The following is a 20,744-nucleotide window of genomic DNA, read 5'->3' on the forward strand; positions in this document are numbered from 1 at the left end:
AAAAGGGGGGTGAGCATGTTTGGTGAATAGTATATAATATTATTATAGCGCGTGTACCTATGTTATATAGGTATACGGCTATATACTTTATAATATATACTGTATTTGAAATTTCACGACAGTTTAGCCTTTTTCTCGTTCGTGGTAATTGGCAGGAGAGGAAAAAATGTGCGAGTGCCTATTATAAGCTACGACAAATTTTAGGGATGCCAAATTGAAAAATTATGTTTTATTATAAGTTTATACGAAATATTTCGAATTTTGCGCGGGTCGATGCAATACATTTATCGCGGTGACAGTAATATTACGATATCATCGACATAAATTGGTGATATAGGTATTATAAATCGTTGCACCTTCTACAGCCGCGCGATGGAGCCAGAGATCGCGCCAATTTTTCTTGGCCTCTACGCCACCACGGATACCGCTGTTGCGGTATAGAGTGGGGATATCACCGGCGAGCGTTGTGCGCGCGTGTGTCGCACATAGAATATATAGGTACCGCCGACCACGACCACGACCACGAGACTGGTTTCCCACTCGCCCGGCTGTTGGTATACCGAACGCCCGTCAGTTGCCCGTTGTGCGTGCGGCACGAAGTGTAATACGGATCGTATACTAATCATTTATTTTACATAATATTTGGGTTTACGACTGTATACGATACACCGTTCGTCGTGTTCGACACTGTCGTCGTTGTCGTTGTGTATTATTTTTTTTTTTCGACAACTAACGTTCTTAACGATTTTTTTCCTCGCGTGTGACGTGCGAAACTTACGCGTATGTAGCAGATTTCCGCCGGACTCGTCTGCCCATAAACATAACGTCATGATATATCTACGGACAGCACGTCGGACGGTACGATAACGGTAAGTCAATACAATTTATAATATAAAATTATCAGCTATTCGGAAGGAATACTATAAACCCTTTCATTCGTCGTACGGATCGGCCCGCATAGTAGTTTATACTCTTCGCGTGACTCTTCGAGAAAACAAAAATAATGTTAGACGCTTTTATTAAGACGACCCGCAGCATCGACGCATCGTTCGAATTCAATTCAGAATAATTCAGAATAATTTATGTAATTTAAAATAAAAAAATAGTATATTATATTTTGTGAATCATATTGTATAGGTACCTATAAAATTAAGTACTATGATGGTCAGCTGTGATGCGTGTTTGGGGTTCAAATAATTTAAAATTGTAAGTCACGGTTCGACTTTATAAAAAGCTACGTTGACGGCGTCGTAATATCGTGTGAAATATGTAAATTTCGGTGTAACACACAAGTTTAGTGTATGAACAGTACATACATAATGCACTGTAATTTAAAAAAAATGCAATTTATAATCTGCCGATGCTCGCACATATATACACTATTTTTTTATTGCGGTTATATTATAATATTATACCCAATGTCCTCGAATATAGTCGAATGGATTATTTGACATGGCCTGAGTGTGCATGCCGCACATCACGTTCCCTCTTCCCCCCCTCCTACCGATGGGTAGATAATTTTCTTCCACTACACGTTTCATAATATGTTTTATCCTCGGTTTTATCCGAGTACGGAGGTGGGTAGGTACTTAGGTATTACAAATCATTTTTTATTAATATTACATTTTTATTATCTTTTAAAAAAAAAAATGTTATTATAAAAAAAAAATTGTAAATCTTAGTCGTCAAAAGAAATACAACGGAATCCGTCCGTAACAATATTATATTAATACATTTTGAAGATATTATTCACTGCGTGCAGTGTTTAGTGTTTACAAACTAATAGCACCGCGTGTATACTGTATACATATAATTTTATTTTACGTCGTGGTTTTTTGAGGATGTTAACAAACTGGATTATAAGGTTTATAATTAATGAATGAGATTTTGTCCTGAACATGCCTAAGTCATTTGCATAATAAATCATTTTGTTGTTTGGTTTCATCGTGTTTTTAAGAAATGCATTCTTCGAGAAAATATAAAATAAATAACTACATTTTATTTATTTTGTGAAATTTAATTATAAACGAGGTTGTAATATATAAGACGTTTTAATACTAAATAGTTCAATAAGGAGATCCTATTACATATTACTATAATCGTCTATCCAAACACAACATGTTTTAAAAGTTAAATATTCTTTTATTAATTTTAATTTGTACGTAAAAAAGTTAGATTTGATGACTTTTTGTGTTAGAATAGAAAAAATGTGTTGATATATTATTATGTTGTACATTTTGAATACGATATATTCGTAATTTTACGGAGTCTTTTAAATGGCGTGTGACAAAATTGGTGGGAATGCATAAGAACTCGCCATTTTAGCGTATATTTTATTTATTTCAATCTTTGACTTGCGTGTTTTTGTTTCTTTTTTAAAAATATATACCTACGTTAAAAACCATTTGTTTAGTCCAAAACGTAGATAAACACATCAGAGTCGATAAAATGCCGTGATCAGAACAAAAGTTATTTACTATGACCAAAAATTAAATTAAATATTTACCGACATTTTTGAAGGAGTAAAAAAAATATAACAGTGTTGTAAAGCCTTGTACGTGGTAAATACCCAAAATATTTCCCTACCCGTGGGATATAGTATTATTTACCAGCGATACGTAAGTATGCATAATAATACCTATATACAATTGCCGTTTCACCCCTGCAGTGATCCAATCACAACAGTGACCTAACCAACGTGTGACTGTTTCTTTTCTTCACTCCTTTGGTGGTAATATTTTGGCGTCTGTCTTTGTTCTCATTCAAATATGCCAAACACATGGCCCATATTATAATGTCTTCTCTTGTCCGATTCCCGCCATGTCTCACCCCAATTTTCTCCACGTCTCAGATTATCTTCAGTCTCACCGAACAAAATAAATCGTGTGCCGCTGTAGTCGTTTTATTACGGAGAGTTTCAAGCTGGGATGTGTTTATATTTTGAGCTCTAATAAAATTTAAAATATTGCAACCTTTCGTGCTTATTTTCTATAGTATAGATTGAGAATGAATATATATTTTAAAAAAAACGAATATAATTACTTGCAGGTCGTATGATATATTGATATAATGTCTCGTATAATGTATACTGAATGTCTATAATATTTTATTAAATGTAGATACTATTCGTTTAATCGTTTATATGTACGTCCTAATAGTAATAATTGTATACAAACAATTTTTTAGACGATATTATGTTTATTTAAGTGCAATATAAAAAAATAACAATCTATAGTTTACATTTTATATTTTTACGATTATCGATTTTTATTTCGTAGAAATTTTTTTAGGTCACCAAATTTCAGTTGTCTTATGTTTTATTGATTTTTTTCAAATTAAAAATAAAATATTTATATAGTGACAACTGCTTACAAAACCGTAAACAATTAATAAATTACATTAATAATTTATACACGTATAAATTAAAATAATATTTTTAAATACATAATATAATATTATACTGTATAATATATCGATTTAATATGTATATATTTGAGTATTTAACTTCTAAACTAACCTTTAATACTGAAATACAATAATATTCAAAACGCGTATACGTATATCTACTAAATACCGTAAAAATTAAAAAAAATAAATGTCAGAAGTGGACGTAAATGTATCCAATGTGTTGTTTTTGTGCACATTTCACAACTGCATAATCTTGTTTTGTATTTTGATTGTAATTTCTACGAGAGTCATAATGGGTGGCTTCTCTTTTTGAAGTTTGTTTTTTTATTTATGTATTTATGTTTTTTTTAATAATATACCTATAATGTATCTTACCTCTATGTATCCAATACACTTTTATCGGCCTTATAGATTGTATATTTATTTAACAGATATATATTATATATATATATAAGAAAAATAGTTTGTACCAGCAAGATTGAAAAAAGTTTTATGTATACGCCAACATAAAAATCCTAATCATTTTAAATCATCATAATATTATGTATGACATCTCGAATTTTTATTTCATCGAGGCTCAGGGTGATCCTACTTCCTAGAGTCCTAGTCTGGAGGTATATACTATATTATAGATTATACATACCTACGACCTATACCGAACCACCTCCATCACTAGCGAAGGCAACACCCCGGTATAGTTAAAGTCTAAAGACCAACGGGTCGTCCTTAAAGCAAAACAAAGCAATGACCTATACGTGCTTTTGAGAGAAGCCAACTCTGACTTTAACGAGGACTTTAACTATAGTAGTGTGGTTTTGTGATAAATAATAATAATCAACATAATTAAAAAAACATGACATTTATTCACACTTTTCTATAATAATACCTACTTCTTTTTTCTTTGCGTTTCTAGAAACTGTTGATAAAACCGAAAATTACTCGTTCAATAAGTAGGTAAGTACAGTAAGTACTGTACCCATAACCCATAATTGATATCTGCTCAGTGATCACTATTCACTATAATATGGTGGTGCTACAGTGAGTGTTACACAAACATTCTTAAATATATTTTTACCCACAAAAGTCTTTAAAGAAAAAAATATGTAGGTATATCGTAGAACCAATACATTCCTTGCATCAACATCACTGAGCATTTTCTATAATATTAATACAAAACAGCAGGTTTGCACCAAGGTCAGTCTTTTTTGAAGAATTTATAGGGGCGCCGCCGATGTTTTTGTGAAAAAAGACAGTCATATAAATATAAAATTTCCACCAGGATTTCGACTAATATGTCATATTTTACAATGTACCTACAAGTGTACAACAGTTACCTAACACGTTTTTGTATAAACTTGTTACCATTGGGAGGATCCTTCCTTTCCCGTATTTTTATGTTCATTATTCTTAATAATTCATATTATTCATTCGTTTGTTTGCTTACCTCCTACTTATTGTGTGGCTGTTGTATTTAGAATACTACAGTATTTGTACACTATATATATTGACATTGAAAAATAATAAGTTAGAGGATTAAAAAATATATACATTTCCCTAATAATCGCAAATAGGCAAGATTCTCAAGAGAGCTTTAGTCCCCTGATATTTTTATATAATTAAGTATAGAATAACCATGTTGGAGAAAAGTAGGAGAAATTTATTAAGTATACCTATGTACTTTAAGATAATATATTATAATTGTAAATTGTTCTTGTTTTGTCTGAGGTATTGGATAGGATCGTTAATGTTTTGAAGGCCTCCAGGCTCCTGAGCTCAAATGGAAGTGTTAGCAGCATTGCTAATAATTTATAATGATATTGTTTGAATATAATATGTATTATTATTCAAATATCGAAATTTTTATTCCATAATGGCATATTAAATATTAATTTTTTTGGTATTATAATTTGTAATAGATATAATATATATTTTAATTTTACGGGAAAGAATTTCGCTATGCTGCATTACGCATATTATGTTTTATACAGCCATAATCTTCATTGGAATTCTATTAATATTTAACTAATTTTATAAACGTCACAACTAGGAATATGGTTGTAACTGTTCGCCTGTATAGGATTTAAAATTGCGTGCTTACTGTTTAAGATTAGTTATTAAATAATACTTATACAGTTTTATCATATTTGTCTATTATAGATACGTACTAATTTTTTTTTGTGTGGCATAAGGTGACAATATTTTAGTATTTTACATTTTTACCATTACCTACAAATAGTAATAACTATATGATGTAATAAATATGTTTTTTTCTATATAGACTGGTAGCTATCGATGTCAATAAAATGACTACGCGATAAAATGTGGAATAAACTTTTAAACTGGCTGAACCAGCTATGGCATAGGTAGGTATGCTGAATAATATTGGCAATACGTACATATTATGCTGTTTATGTATGGCACAGTTATAAGTCTCCTATAAAGTGTTAACCCGTTAATCTCAGGCAACGGAATTCGTTATAGTAGTTTATTTTTGCTTTTAATCGTATACAACAGGAAATTTGTTTTTTCCTTCATCGCGAATCCACGTCAGTATAATAATATTGCAAGCCATTACCTACATGCTCACATCGAGTGTTTCAGAAACGGAAGTAAGAAAAGGTTGGAAACTGCGGTGTGCACAATTAGTGTGGCCAGTGGTATCTACGTATAATTATTATTATGAACACTTTATGAAACACTCAAACACCGGGTAATAATGTAATTTTCATCCCAACCATACACGACGTATATAATATCTGTGCGCACGTACCTACCTATACCTATAATAAGAACTCGGTTAGTTTCGTTTCCTGTTGTCGTTTTTAGAAATAGGGTTATACGCGTGTAAGATTATGTATATATCGTACATAAATACAAAATACAAAATATATTACAATCACCGAAAATAAAAATATAATATACGCGGGCACAATACGCTTCGCGTTGGCCCGGTGCAGTCGGACACGTGCGCGCGCGCGTATGGCATAATAATAATACTATTATATTGTTATGGATGGAAGAGAAAGAATATTATGAAGAGTGACGGAGAGGAGAGTTGATGGAAGAGAAATGAACGAGGAAATACACGTGCCCGTCGTCTGTTGTGCCGATCGGCGGTAATATAGTGGCGGCGGCGACATTGTCGGCGAGTGGGAGTCAGCCGGCCAGCAGATGTGCTGCAGTCTAAGGAATATTATTTAGGTACGTTGTAGAAAAAAAAGAAAAAGTCCCGCCAAAATGTTAATGTTTGTGTAACACTAGTGGTGGTGGTTCGGTCGTGGCGGTGCAATGGTACTATACGTCAGATAAAACGTTTTTAATGATTATTTAATTTTTCGAACCCGGTCGGCCGTGAAATCGAGTCGTCTATTTGAAAAAAAATATGTCTTAAACGATGTGGTATAATATAATATTATAAAATATGAATAGTAATATAATACGTATCACGTGTTTTTTTAATATGACTGTGAATAGTGATGATTAAAATTTAAAATTAAACTGTCGCAATAATTACTTTTCACTTTTGCCTTTTTCTATTTATTTATTACGATTGTCGTTAAAATATATTATATTATATTTATTTATCATAATATATTTTTTTATATTCTTGGTACATCATCAACAACTAAGGTTATTAGCTTACAACGATAATAATATTAGCTACATATGAATGAGTACATTGAATTTCCTAGATCGAGTTATACAATATTGTTATAACTTATAATATTATACCAAAATACCAAGTATTACGAAATTATAATAAGTATAGCTATATAATTGCTTAAATCAAATTTATATTTTTATTGTACTAAATATTGTACAAATGGTGCAATTTAAAAAAACATATTATTTTTATTCAGTTACTGCTATTCTATGCTGTATTCGACTCGGTATTCGATTTCTATTTAAATGCTCACATAGTGTTAAAATTTAATTTAATAACCTGTTCTTACGAATCTGAGTGAAGTTGTTACGATATATTATAAAAATAACGTACACTATATTTTATTATTTGTAATTTTTTGAACGATATTAATTAAAATTGTATTATGCTTTTAATTAATCGACTTTAGACTCGTTTAGCGGTAGTTTCACTTAAGTAGATTAATGCAAGAAAACAATGGCCTGCAACATCAGAGGCGTTGTTTGGGAGGTAACACAATACAAACTGCACCAGCAATATTCTAAAAATGCCAACTAGCCGACCAAATCAATTTATTGGACTGACTACATTATAATATTATAAAGCATGTTATTATTACATTGTATGATTTTTTTAAACATCAGCTTTTCTAATATTATACACGCTATACATATTATATACAGCTATTTTCAACGATAGTTGTATTCTTTATATTTTACGTTTGCTGCATCAATTTCCGTTCTTCTATAAACTGTATAATTAAAACCGGCTTCACAATTAAGAATGTATAAATGCATAATATTGTATAATGAAAGTGATGATTACTAGACAGTGCGCCGCTGCGCCGTGAACAAAATGTTATTGTATATATTTTGTATCGATAATATGACGTAATGATACTATGATACATACTTGTCAATTAGGTATACTTACACCAAAATGCATAGCATTAATTACCCACGATCTACATTTCAAGTTTTTTGAACATTAAAATGACACGTATATTTATCGATGTTTATACTTTCAATATAACTACAAATCGTTGCATTTAGCATGTAACGAGATTATTTTAACAGTGTTTTTCTCGGAATTTTCAAATTTTACCCATTTTGGAATTTTATAACACGTAAATACTATAAATTCTAATTTCTAAACAATGGGCATAGCGGCGTATGAAACTGTATATTATTCTTACAGGAAATTGATGAGTAATTTATTATAATATAGGTGAGTTTTTGCATCCTACTTTGACGGCTACCTGATACGTAATCCACGGAAAACGAGCGTCACGTTTCGTCGGGCTGGAGCTGATCAAGACTCGTTTCGTCAAAGCACAATACTAAATGAAATACATCACTTTCGATTAATGTCGCGAAAATGGTTAGTTATTACTTATAATTGATCACGTTATAGATTCCCGTTCACGGTGATTTTCGATCGAACAGTTTTTGCGTTGGAGTCCGCAAATGAGGATATAATAGTATCTGTATCCTATAGTATTATTATTACCTAGTACCTATACCTATATAGTGTGTGCACTTGTGCAGTGCGAGTGTGACGAAATTTTGGCGAAACGAATTTCGAAAGAGCCTCACCTATTATCTCTAATTTGCGTCCCACCCTCCGCCCCACCGAAATGCACTCTGGAATGCTCATCAAAGTAGGCCGTGGATAGCACACCTGCAGTCACCTATATTATACATGGATTTCAGGAATAGATACAATGCCGGGACGCATCTACGACGCTTATTAATTATTAAACACTATTATTGTGCCCGAAGGTGGTATAATTTAGATTTTGTATGATACGGGACGAAAGACAAAATCACCACAAATAAATTTCATAGAATATTTTAGTATTTTGATAACGATGCATGTACGATATATATAATATATTATATTATTATAATGTATATCATCCAATACAATATTTAATATACTTTAATAAATTAGCACCGAATACCACGGATCGATATTTCATATTAAGTAATTACATGGCTTTTTTTTATACATTTTAATACGAGTACCATACCTGTACATTTTATCAACCTACAGTTTTGGCGTTTGTGTCTTACTGTACTTACTGTACTTAAATACTAATAATTAACAACGATAACCTATAAAAATATATCTAATATATTCATTTTATAAAACCATAATTTTCTAGTAAAAATAATTGCATACGATTTTAATTTATTTCCTACTAGTCCAAACGTGATTTGCCTATAGTCTTTAAATGTGTGGTTGGTGTTGTTGAGTGAGTTTCTTTAGTCGTTAAATACAAAAAACTATTTAAAGTAAATCGTAAAATTGTTAGATTATGGAACAATAATGCGATTTCACGAGAATGAAATATAAATACTGTTAAACGTTATCACGTGATTTCTTTAATCAATACAATCTCATCACTCATCTGTACAGCTATAGCCAATAACTGATTCTTTTGAAATATAATAATATGAATATTATCTAATGTACGACATTATTCGGATATGGTTCACTGCGGGCCTGTAACCTCATAATATTCAAAATAATAACACTGGTCACTGACTGATAATAATTGTCGCTACAATATTTTTTGTTTTGTTGTACATCCACTATAATATACATTTTGTATTATCATATTATCTATCGTCATAAGTTTAAAGAAAAACCGGTTGAATCTAGTTTTTATATTTATTACAATATTACGTTGATTTATACTTTACCTATTTTCTATCTTTTGTTTGAATCGAAAAAACTGACAAAGACATACATATATATTACTGAATCATAAAATTATTTGCTATAAGCAAAAAATTTGAAAAGTTTTTAAATTTTTGAAGCCTTGTTGCTATATTATGTGATTATATAAAGATTTTGTTTTTATTTGTCCGGTATTGAACTAGTTTTATTAGATAAAAAATACTATCTTTATTTATGTGTAAAATATTATGTAGTTAAGCTTTTAGGACACCCGCAAATATGTTTGTCACTGTCTAACAAAGGTATAATATATTTATATACCTATATCTAATTTGTCTTCAGTTGTAATAATGATATGTTGTTAGTGGAATATCATTAAACTTAAAATTAATCACATAATCGGAGTTATATTGATGGTTTTATATGATATTTAAATTTTTAAGCGATTTACAAATATGTAAAATATTTTAATTTTAAAATGCTCATAACACACTTAAAAATTTATATATTGTAAAAATTTGAAGAGAGAACATGGCAGGTTTTATCTTTCAATTTCACCGGGTTAAAGACTTAGTATACGTTATTAAAGCTAACAACACACAATTGTAACTGCTGATCGAAAATTTGCTCCGTTTGTCCATTTGTTGAGACAACATACGTCCTACAGGAACATATTTTTATTATTGGTACCTTACAGACTACAGTGGGCGTCAAGTTGTACGTTAAAGTAATATTGTGTAAAGATGAATAAACTAACAAGAGCACCTAAATCTGTATAATTTTTTATTTAAACCATAAGCAATGACGGTGAATAATATTGTTTTTGGTTGAAACTATTTGCGTTATGCGTTGAATGGCTGGTGGTCCATCGTCTATAGCCGCCTATTGAATCCGATTAAGATTATGGAAATCAGATGCGTTGAATAAAACCAGTTCGGTACAATATATAATATATTTACTTCCACGAAATATTATTGGAATTTGTTTGATATCTGTATACCACCCTAAGTAACCATCACTCGGACATCTCGTCGGACTTCTATTTATACGGTATAAATTGAGGAATGTTTTAAATAATAAAACTGGGAGTGGTGAACTATACTACTTCAAAATATACCAAAAGTATTATAACTGTTGTAAAAATTCTTTTGCACTTGAGTTAAAGTTGATTCATGTTTGTTTTTATCAGGGATGACGATGCTCAAATAAAACAATATTATTTCGTTTGAAATTTAAAAAACCAATTAATTTATAAAGAATTTGGTGGATTATAATAATATAGAATTGCATTCTATATTTCTACGTGATCCATTATTAATACTTGTATTGCTCTATATTGAGAGGTCGTTGGAAATTAAATGTACTATTTATTATTACCTTTATAGTTAAATAAACCTATATATTATTATGTTTTTACGAACCCTTCATTTGTTGAAATGGATCTCGAATTTATTATGTACTATTAAACAATTACATATTTTTTTTATGGTACCTACAATAGCAATATAACTTTTAAATAGCCAATAGGTAGTTAGTTATTTTTACGGCGTATATTATACTATAAGTGTAGTTTGAAAATTATATATCTTTAGCTATATGCAATACTATACGTACCTAGGTATTAAAATCTAGATTTATCCAGTCGATTGTAAGGTTAGATAATATAAGTATATCGTATATGATATTATTATAATGTGCCTTATGTATGGTGTCATATAAATAGTTCTAACAAACGGTTTGGTTCAAAAACATAAAATCAAATGTATAATATGCCTACCCGCAATACCCATTAAAACACATCGAGATATTATAAGACGTTTAATATTTTGTTCGGTTTTACGGTTTATGAATAAAATACAATATTCAACACATCGTGTTTATAATAATATATAAGTTTGCGGCATTGTTAGTTGTAACTTGTAGCTTCGTCCGTCGTCTCGATAAGATAATTAGTGATTACTGATTACTTACATATTAAAAACATGTTCATAACCACTGTTGCAGTAGCCTGTTTGCACTCTTTGCTCAAGGTGATTTAATACATTTGTACTTAATCACTATAATTTAGACAGCTAATGTAGATTGTAAATTTAATTTCATAAGTATACAATATATTATACATCAAATTGATAAAATTGTATTTATTTTATTTATTTATTAATTTTATTGAAGTGAAATGTTTAATGAATCATGTACTCTTATTATAATATATATTATGTAGGTACTAGGTACGCATACTAGGTATACATCATACATGTACCCACATGCGTTGTAGGTATATCACTGTATCAGTTAGGTATATATGGTTATCTGCACTCTGCAGTGTGTTACATAAAAAATTCCCAATTATTTTACGACATTAAAGTACGCTTATTTTTTTCGTGCTAAATGAACTGTGATTGTGGTTTCATGTGTCGGTATCGGTTTAGGGTGTCATGACCTCTTAACCAAAAACCATATTATATACGTTATTATATATATATTTTATTTTTTTTGGTAACAAAAATTCCAACGTATGAAATGTGAGATGGTTTGCAGCTCACAATAAAAGCTACAATTTATCTGCCCATTAATCACAAGTCCGAGATATAAAGATTGAAAAAAAGAGAATAATATATATATGTAACTGTCACACGGACTAGAGGTTATATTGTTTTCGTTTTGCGGAAGGTGTGGCTGCGTTCTTTTATTGTATTGAAAAGGTGAAAAAGAAGTATGCATCCAGCTAGATAAAACGTGACCAAGCGATTTGCAACACTTATGCAATTATTGTATAGGCACCATGTCATTATAGACCGACTTATTATATACATATATATATATATATATATATATATATATATATATCGTATATATAATACGTCGTGAATATCGTCTGAACGGTTGTCGGATGGTGTATTTTCCTTTGAAATAAAAATTGTAAATAAAACAAGTTTACGCCGATCGAAGCACACGTATATATTATACACATAATAATAATAATAATATAATAATATAAAGCAAACAAATTGGGTCCAGTTATATGTGTATTAACTGCAGCAACTACGGCGTAGGTAGTAATACAGTGATCGTTAAATTCGATTATGCTCAAATAGTTTGTTTTGTTATAATATATCCATACTATATTATGAACTATAATATACAATATACAATATATAATATAAAAGAATACAACTATAATATTATCTTCGAGTTTTTGAAAAAAAAAAAAGGTAAATTAGATTAATTATATAATTATAATGTATGGTTTATGAAAATTGGTAATACTTTTATATTTTATTTATATTCTATTACTTGTGATAAGCGTAATATTACATAGGTACATTATTACTATACCGCTTTTAATGTTTGATTGTCCGCAATGTTCGGATTGTTGTCCTGTGAAAATATTGTTTACCTACACGGCGTGTATACCTGCGTAGTGTAGTAACTGTTGTTAGGACGTATGCTGTTTAAGACGACATGGCATGTCGTGTACGGAATTTAATGAGCGTTTCGGAAGCGTTTATAATGTAAATCGGTGTGTCCGGACACCGCCGTGCATTTGTCTGCACCGTTCGCGAGGGGTCTAATAATAAAATACACGCCGATATAATATAATTTATCATACGTATAATAGATAATATTGTAAACCAGTGGCAGTGATTTTTTGGGTGGTTCCTTGCGCTCTCTCGTCATAATAATAATAATAATATGTGTGCGCGACAAACACGTATTCGATACGTGTCACGAATACCATACCTACTCGCGTATAGGTATTACATAATATACCGCGAGAGAAGCATGCACTCGCACGGAAGAATACAATGGCGCATAAAATGTTTGTATGGGCCTGTCGTTTGTGTACGTACGATACATTGATACTCATATAATATATAAGTCTGTATATTATGTTTGTGTATAAGTATATATGTATTACTGTATTGGTATAATATGTTTGGTCCACCGCCGCTATTGCCTATTGCTATGATAATGTCGTCAGACGCTCGTTTCCGAAACGCATTATTGACGGATACCGTACTACCTATAGGTATATTGTATCTCAGTATCTGTCTTAAGTATGAGGTGCACACCAAATCCGATTAACTAACCCACCCACAATAAAAATACGAAAAACTTTGAAGTTGTTGTCCAGCTGCGGCGGCGGCAGTACCTAGTCTTATATATTATCTATTATTACTATAATCAATGTTATAGTATATTCATTGTCACATGCGTATACCTAAAAACGGAAGTGCTCTCAAAACTATATACATAATATACTTGCTGTATATAATAATACTTATGTAGGCACACCGGGGTAAATTCGTAATGTCACTGTTTAATTTATTGTTCGAAAACCGTGTTATAATCGTAGCGTAAACACACATTTTGTAATCTTTAGATATTAGTATATTACTATAATATAATTTAGTCTTAAACTTTCGAGTTAAATCTATAATCTCGCTTGACTAGGTACATATTTTAGTGTTATAACACAAACACATACACACACACACACTGGCATATATGGCTATATTACTATAATATACGATTAAATACTTATTACTCCGTTTTATTCTGGTTTTTTTAATTATATTATTTACAAGAAAAATTATTTTTTATTTTGAAATACGCCAATATCATCATACTATAATGATGATTCATTTTCTATTACATATATCGTTATATATTGTCAGTATAAGGGAAAATCATTTAATATTTTTCACATTAATATTTATAAATTCCATAATTACTAAAGTAATTAGAAGTTACCGGTTAAACGAATTCTGTTTTAGCATAAATTAATTAGTCATTCATTACGCATTGACAAGAATGGTTATAATATTATGAGATATGCCAATGTAGGTATATATGTACAGGTATAAGGTATAGGTACTTAATAAGTAGGTGAACGTTTTTCGCAAGCTAGTTCTTAGTTGGTCACATACTCTCATATAAGTAACACGTTAATAATTACAAGAGATTTTACATATTTTAATGAATTTATATATACCTAATTTGCAGTAAAATTACTATTTTATTGTTATTATTGTTGTGTACTTTGTACAATGATACCTATAGGTTATTTTGTAAAATAAATTTGTTAGTTTTTAGAAAATTGATGAATTTCTTAATTTGAAATAAATTTAGATGTATATATATATAGTAAAAGTTACTCGCATGACATTTAATTTCTTATAAAAATTATATTTTTGTTTAAAATTGCTGTTAATATAGTTACATTGTTTTACAGATTCTTCTAAAATAATATTTTGTATAAATGTAGGTATAATCATGTATTTAATTAAGCTTCTGTATAACTACTTATAATATGACGTCACGAATTGTTATGACGACAATATTATTATGATGGTTATTATTTAATTGCGAGTTATCATATATACACGATTTAAACATGTTTTATTTCTTTAAATGGCCTTGACTGATGTATCATCTGTACGATCATCTGTCGACACTGACAAATATTCTTCGGTTTCTCTGAGCCTATAAAATAAGAAAACACAACCATGCAGAATCTTTGCACGGCGATAGTCTCGTGTTTTTCTCGTTTATTGTTTTTGTGGGAGAGATAATGGCGGAAATAATGCAAGAGCGACTAAAAATAAAAACCACTACAATACAATATGTACAAACGATGTTTTACCATTGTCGATTACGTTTTCACGTCTGTAATGTAGAAGACCTTGACACCTTGTACTGTAATCATGATTATAATTGTAGTTGGTCAAAGTAAAATAAAGTCACAAGTCACAAAAAATATAAACAAAGGAGAGAATAACTGGATGATTTGTTGACATAAGACACTATGTATTATGCTAGGTCAATTTTTATTTAAAATTTAAAAAGCTAAAAAATCCCTATATTGTGAAAACTTTGGAAGTTGCTGTCAAAATATAGCCTATATAGGTAATTCTAGGTAGGTACTTGAAATTGTTCAATTTTTTCAAGAACACAGCAAATTGACCGAAGAAATGACTTAAAAAAATCACTTTGTATAGTATACATAGAATATAGATATAGGTAGTAGGTACCTACTATTAATATTATAATGTTTATACACAATGTATGTAGATGTGCGACAAATAAAAATTGATTAGTATAGAGGAGGAGGCATCTTAATTTTATTATACATGTGTATATGATGAATTATGAAAAGTGCATGGGAACCAAAATGGTATAATTATAAATAATTAACAAAGAATGCTTGCGGCGGAGTGGACCAAAAGTTCATTGACCATTGACAATATTCATCATAATAATATATAAGACTCACGCGACTGCATAGCGGCGGTGATGACAACGCGATCTCATGCATTATTATTGTTGTTTTACGACTTCTGTACATATATATATATATATTATATTATATTTTTACACGTATGTATATAACACATAAAGATGAAACATCGCGTGATAATTTATGTATAGATATATTATACATAATATACAATAATGTACTTGACAATCGTGTTGGAGCACAATATCTTATAGTGCATGCCACGTGACAACTGCTGTAGATGAGATGTTGAGAAAATATTTTTTGTAGTTTCGTTAAAATCATTTATACGTTTTTTTCTTTTTTTTTATTATTATTATTATTTTTTAGTTCTGTTGTGTAGACACCAGCGGTCCATGGATTTTCTATAGCTTTGAACCAATTAAAAAATATTGCAAATCGTTTTTAGGGGAATCCGTTGTGAATAGTGATGTAAAATATAAGCTACATACCTAAACGACGGTTAGCATACAAATATAACATACCACAACAATTTCCTTGGAATTGACGTGGTATAATTCACTTATAATAGTACCTATATGGCTATATATCAGTGTATAGTAGGTATAATATGAATATTAAAAGGATTGGAAGCGTTGATTTTCTTTCTTTGTCTAACACACGTAGCACATAGGAATTTAGACGTGTTTTCATTCCAACGTACCTACCGATTGATCTTGTGAAGCGATAAGAATTCTAAAAAAATTGATTTGAATTTGTCTATACAACTTGAGATTGACTTTTTCATATTTTTGATTTTATCTCCCTAAATCTGAAAAAATTTATACTAAAAAGGAAACTGAATATTAAAATTGTCGAGGAAGTTAAAATCAAAAATTAAAAATCTGGTAAAGTCGATCTCTATAGTAGACTTGATGACAAACTCAATTCTTTGTTTAGAATTCTTATTGCTTCACTAGATCGATCGGTACGTTGGAATGAAAACACGTGTTACATTCCTATGTTCCATGTGTGTTAGACAAAGACAGAAAATCACGGCTTCCAATCATTTTAAATAGTTATTACTTATTACCAAACTAGCCGACTATAGATAGGTATTAAAAACGTTTAAATTAAAATGCGTATTTACATTTTAAAAATGTGATAGGTACGCGTGGTATGTCCAAGCATTAAACATATGTACAGATTCATGTTTACTTTGTTAATAGTTCCATGTACCTATTGGTAAGCGTGTTAATTGAAAAAAATCAATTATACAAAAAATATTCACTGTTCATAAACGATCATCCTTGGTCGGAGTGTAAAAAGATTATCTCTGTCAGACGAGAATCAAACCGTCGTACGGATGCTGTGGTAATTTTACTATTCGTATGTATGATTTATTGTAGATTATATTGCCTGGTCGTAGTAGGTATTATAAATGTTTTCATCGAAGTATTAATTTGTAGTCCAACAATTAATGTACCACCGGAAACAATATTATTATACTGCAGTGTTACTGAACAATATTCAACCACGTCGTATTAATAAATAATATGCTAGTTTTATCTTATAACTTATAAACATTATAAAGTGAATTGAAATTGATCGAACATTTTTTGCTGTCAATAAAAGCTCTTAATAAAATTGGTAGTTATCACTTATCATAGTAAAAATTATTAAGAAATTATTTACTTTTAATAATTTCGTGTCATATATTATATTATTTATATTGAGTATAATAATATTATATTATATAATAGAGTCACCTGAAACCTGACGATGTTTTCAAACATAAATATGTATACCTAAGTACCTAACCCATACTGTAATACAGGCTATAGTAAAATTCATATAAATTAAAAAGTACATATTATTTTATTATTTACAAGACGTACATTTATGTTACATATTTTGTATTTATAAAATTAGTATAGTATAACTAATAATAAAGCATAATAAAAAAATTTTACTTAAAAAAATTAAAAAATTATTTTAATGGGAAAAAATTATTAATGAATAGGTATTACATTATTATTTATTACTACTTAGATTTATATAATTTTTTTTTTATCGGTTTTAAATTTTTGTAATTACATAAACGTGGATTCTTCTTACCAAAACTCAACTTGGTTTATAGTTATTAAAATAATTTATATTACTATTGTGTTAATATTGAAACAATACGTGGATTACTATACAGCAGTTGTTATAATGATAGGGAAAGATAAACAAATCATTTTGTTAAAAAGATAACAAAAATCCGCTAATAAATAAGTAGGTGATACCTACTTAGTAGATACTTGGTAAAACTAAAATTAAAATAATTTGAACTACCTGTATGTAATATTACTATATCACCAAATAATTTCTTTGATATTCTAAAGATTTTTTATACCTAAATATAACTGTTGACTGTTGTTTACAGCGTAAACATTAGTTATTATCGATGAACATTAGGGAAAATAAATTAATGATTTCCTATGATCATAGCATACAGTAATTAAAGATTTGTGTGTAAAAATAATTGTCGCTTAAATAATTATTTGATTAGTATAAGTATTGTAAGTAAACGAATGTAAATACTCGAAATCAACATAATTACATTTGTAAATATTAAGTTTTAATAGCAATAGTATCTACCTTTTTCATAATAATTAATACAAGTGTGTAATAATATGTATGTATTTTTTTTAGTACGAATATCATTGTCGTTATCGGAATGTTGTCACGTTCGACAGCCTTGCAAAATCAATTGCTTTCGGATAATGAATTCAAAACGAAGAGCATGAAATAATTATATAGTGATTATAATTGTGAATATTTAGGTAAGTGTTTAATATATTATTTTATTTACTTTTTATTTTCTTCCGATTTTACCCTAGCGTATCTCATTATTTGTTGCACTACTATCATGGTGATGTCATTATTATATTAGAAGGTATTTGGTAGGTATCTCTCCTATACGGATATACAAGATTTGATGACTTCTATTTAATGTATCATATTATATTCATGTCAGCGTGTGAAATTAAATAATTTACTACATTGTATGTGGGGAGTAAATCAATGATGAATCTATTTATTATTTTCATAAATCAATACCTAACTCAGTGATAAGTATAGTATTAAACATAAGAACCGAAAATATCTAATAGTTTATTGTATTATTTCATTCAATGCTTAGTTTTCGGATATTTTTTGGTAGGTATACTTATTTCATTTTTTCTAGCTCATTCGTCTTGTTTCCTTTCTTTTTTTCTTCGCTCCGTAATAAACATTAGAATAATAAAACAATAAATAATATACATTATTAATGATAATATTGCAATAGACATTTCATAGTTTATCGCTATTTAGATCACGAGGTTATATTATGCAGGTATATATACTGAAGTGTAGAAAACCTTAAAAATGAATTCCAAATAATCTATAAACTAATTCCTTTTGAGTGTTGACATGTCAGCTTATTTTGATATTTTCAAACATTATTCATACATTCGAATAAATTACGTCAATTTTCAGCATACATTTTCGGTGTTATTCATTCAATCTTTTTTTTCTTCACTGCACTTTTTAAATGTTCGTTTTTTGTCTGAAATATTTCATTTTTTGCTGGTTAAAGATAATTACATGACATTTAGAATTATTATTATTATTATTATCATTATTTAAACCTAAATGAGTTCATTTGCAGAAACATTGTGTGTTATCTTTATAGTGAAAGTAGGTACTTTTTTACTATTTAAAAAATGTCTATTAAAACTTAATTTATTAACATTATATTATAATGTATAATGTTTATTTAAGCCAAAGCTTCATATTTATAATCCAAGTGCTTAACTATTATAACACGAGTTACCAAGTCCAAATAATAGATTAGGCATAGATATTGATACATCTTTAAGAAGACTTAAACCAGTTGAAACCTATCAGTAATTTATTAAGCAATTAAATAAAAATGTTGTATAGTTTTTAATTGCTTGCATACATATTTTAAGATATATCATAAAAAAATTGTCATTTACATATAAACTGTATAGATACTTCCTACAAAATAACATTGTTTAATTTATTTTTTGAATCATAGACAATTTAATATTAGAGGTATATTATAAATTATAATTCTTAACATTAAATATTTTTAAATACTTTTATCTTAAGATATTATTATTTACTCATTTTGTTGGATTAGAACTGGTAACTTCTATAACCTTGTCTTGTTTCTGACTGAACGTTGAAAAAATCTCACTTATCTTATACCTATAGCCAACTCAACAGTAATTATAAACTAATAGCATAATATTATAATAATATGTTACCTATCCTAGCTGGATTATATTTATAGGGAAAGGGTTATTTATTTTTAAAAACTATATAAATGTTATATAACTATCCAGTAATATATTTTTAAAATACCAGCATAATACCTCATAAAAATGATCATTATCCTCGGTACATAGTTTAAATATCTTCTCCATACAAACCTAATATCATATTATTTATTTTGTCCTATTTTTGTCATTATGCTACATCAGAAAATGTTTAAGATAATCTATTCACCTTTTCACTGTTATTATAATAAGAAATTTATTTGTTTGATATAGTTACATGTTATATTATTATTATAAACAATTTAATTTATGTAAAACCTCAGAAATTCTTTGAACATGATATAAATTATAATCATCAATGGTATAATTCTGATTTATAGTTTAGTGAGTAAAAAATACCAGGAGTGAGGACTGAGGAGTCATTAACTATTTTCATAGTTAATCTGTATTAAGG

At 29.0% G+C, this 20,744-nt stretch overlaps 1 protein-coding gene across 1 annotated transcript in view; it reads left to right on the top strand.

Annotated features, from left to right (window-relative positions):
- Positions 1-528: 528 nt before the first annotated feature.
- The window catches only part of LOC132940885 (rho GTPase-activating protein 7), a 111,162-nt gene continuing 90,946 nt past the window's right edge, over positions 529-20,744 (top strand). Inside the window, exons 1-2 of the mRNA XM_061008685.1 lie at positions 529-869; positions 18,654-18,784. The gene's annotated coding sequence lies outside the window, so the exon portion shown is untranslated. The remainder of the gene's footprint in view (positions 870-18,653; positions 18,785-20,744) is intronic.

The sequence above is a fragment of the Metopolophium dirhodum genome, chromosome 3 (genome assembly GCF_019925205.1).
Source record: "Metopolophium dirhodum isolate CAU chromosome 3, ASM1992520v1, whole genome shotgun sequence".
In the NCBI taxonomy this organism is placed as follows: Eukaryota; Metazoa; Arthropoda; class Insecta; order Hemiptera; family Aphididae; genus Metopolophium; species Metopolophium dirhodum.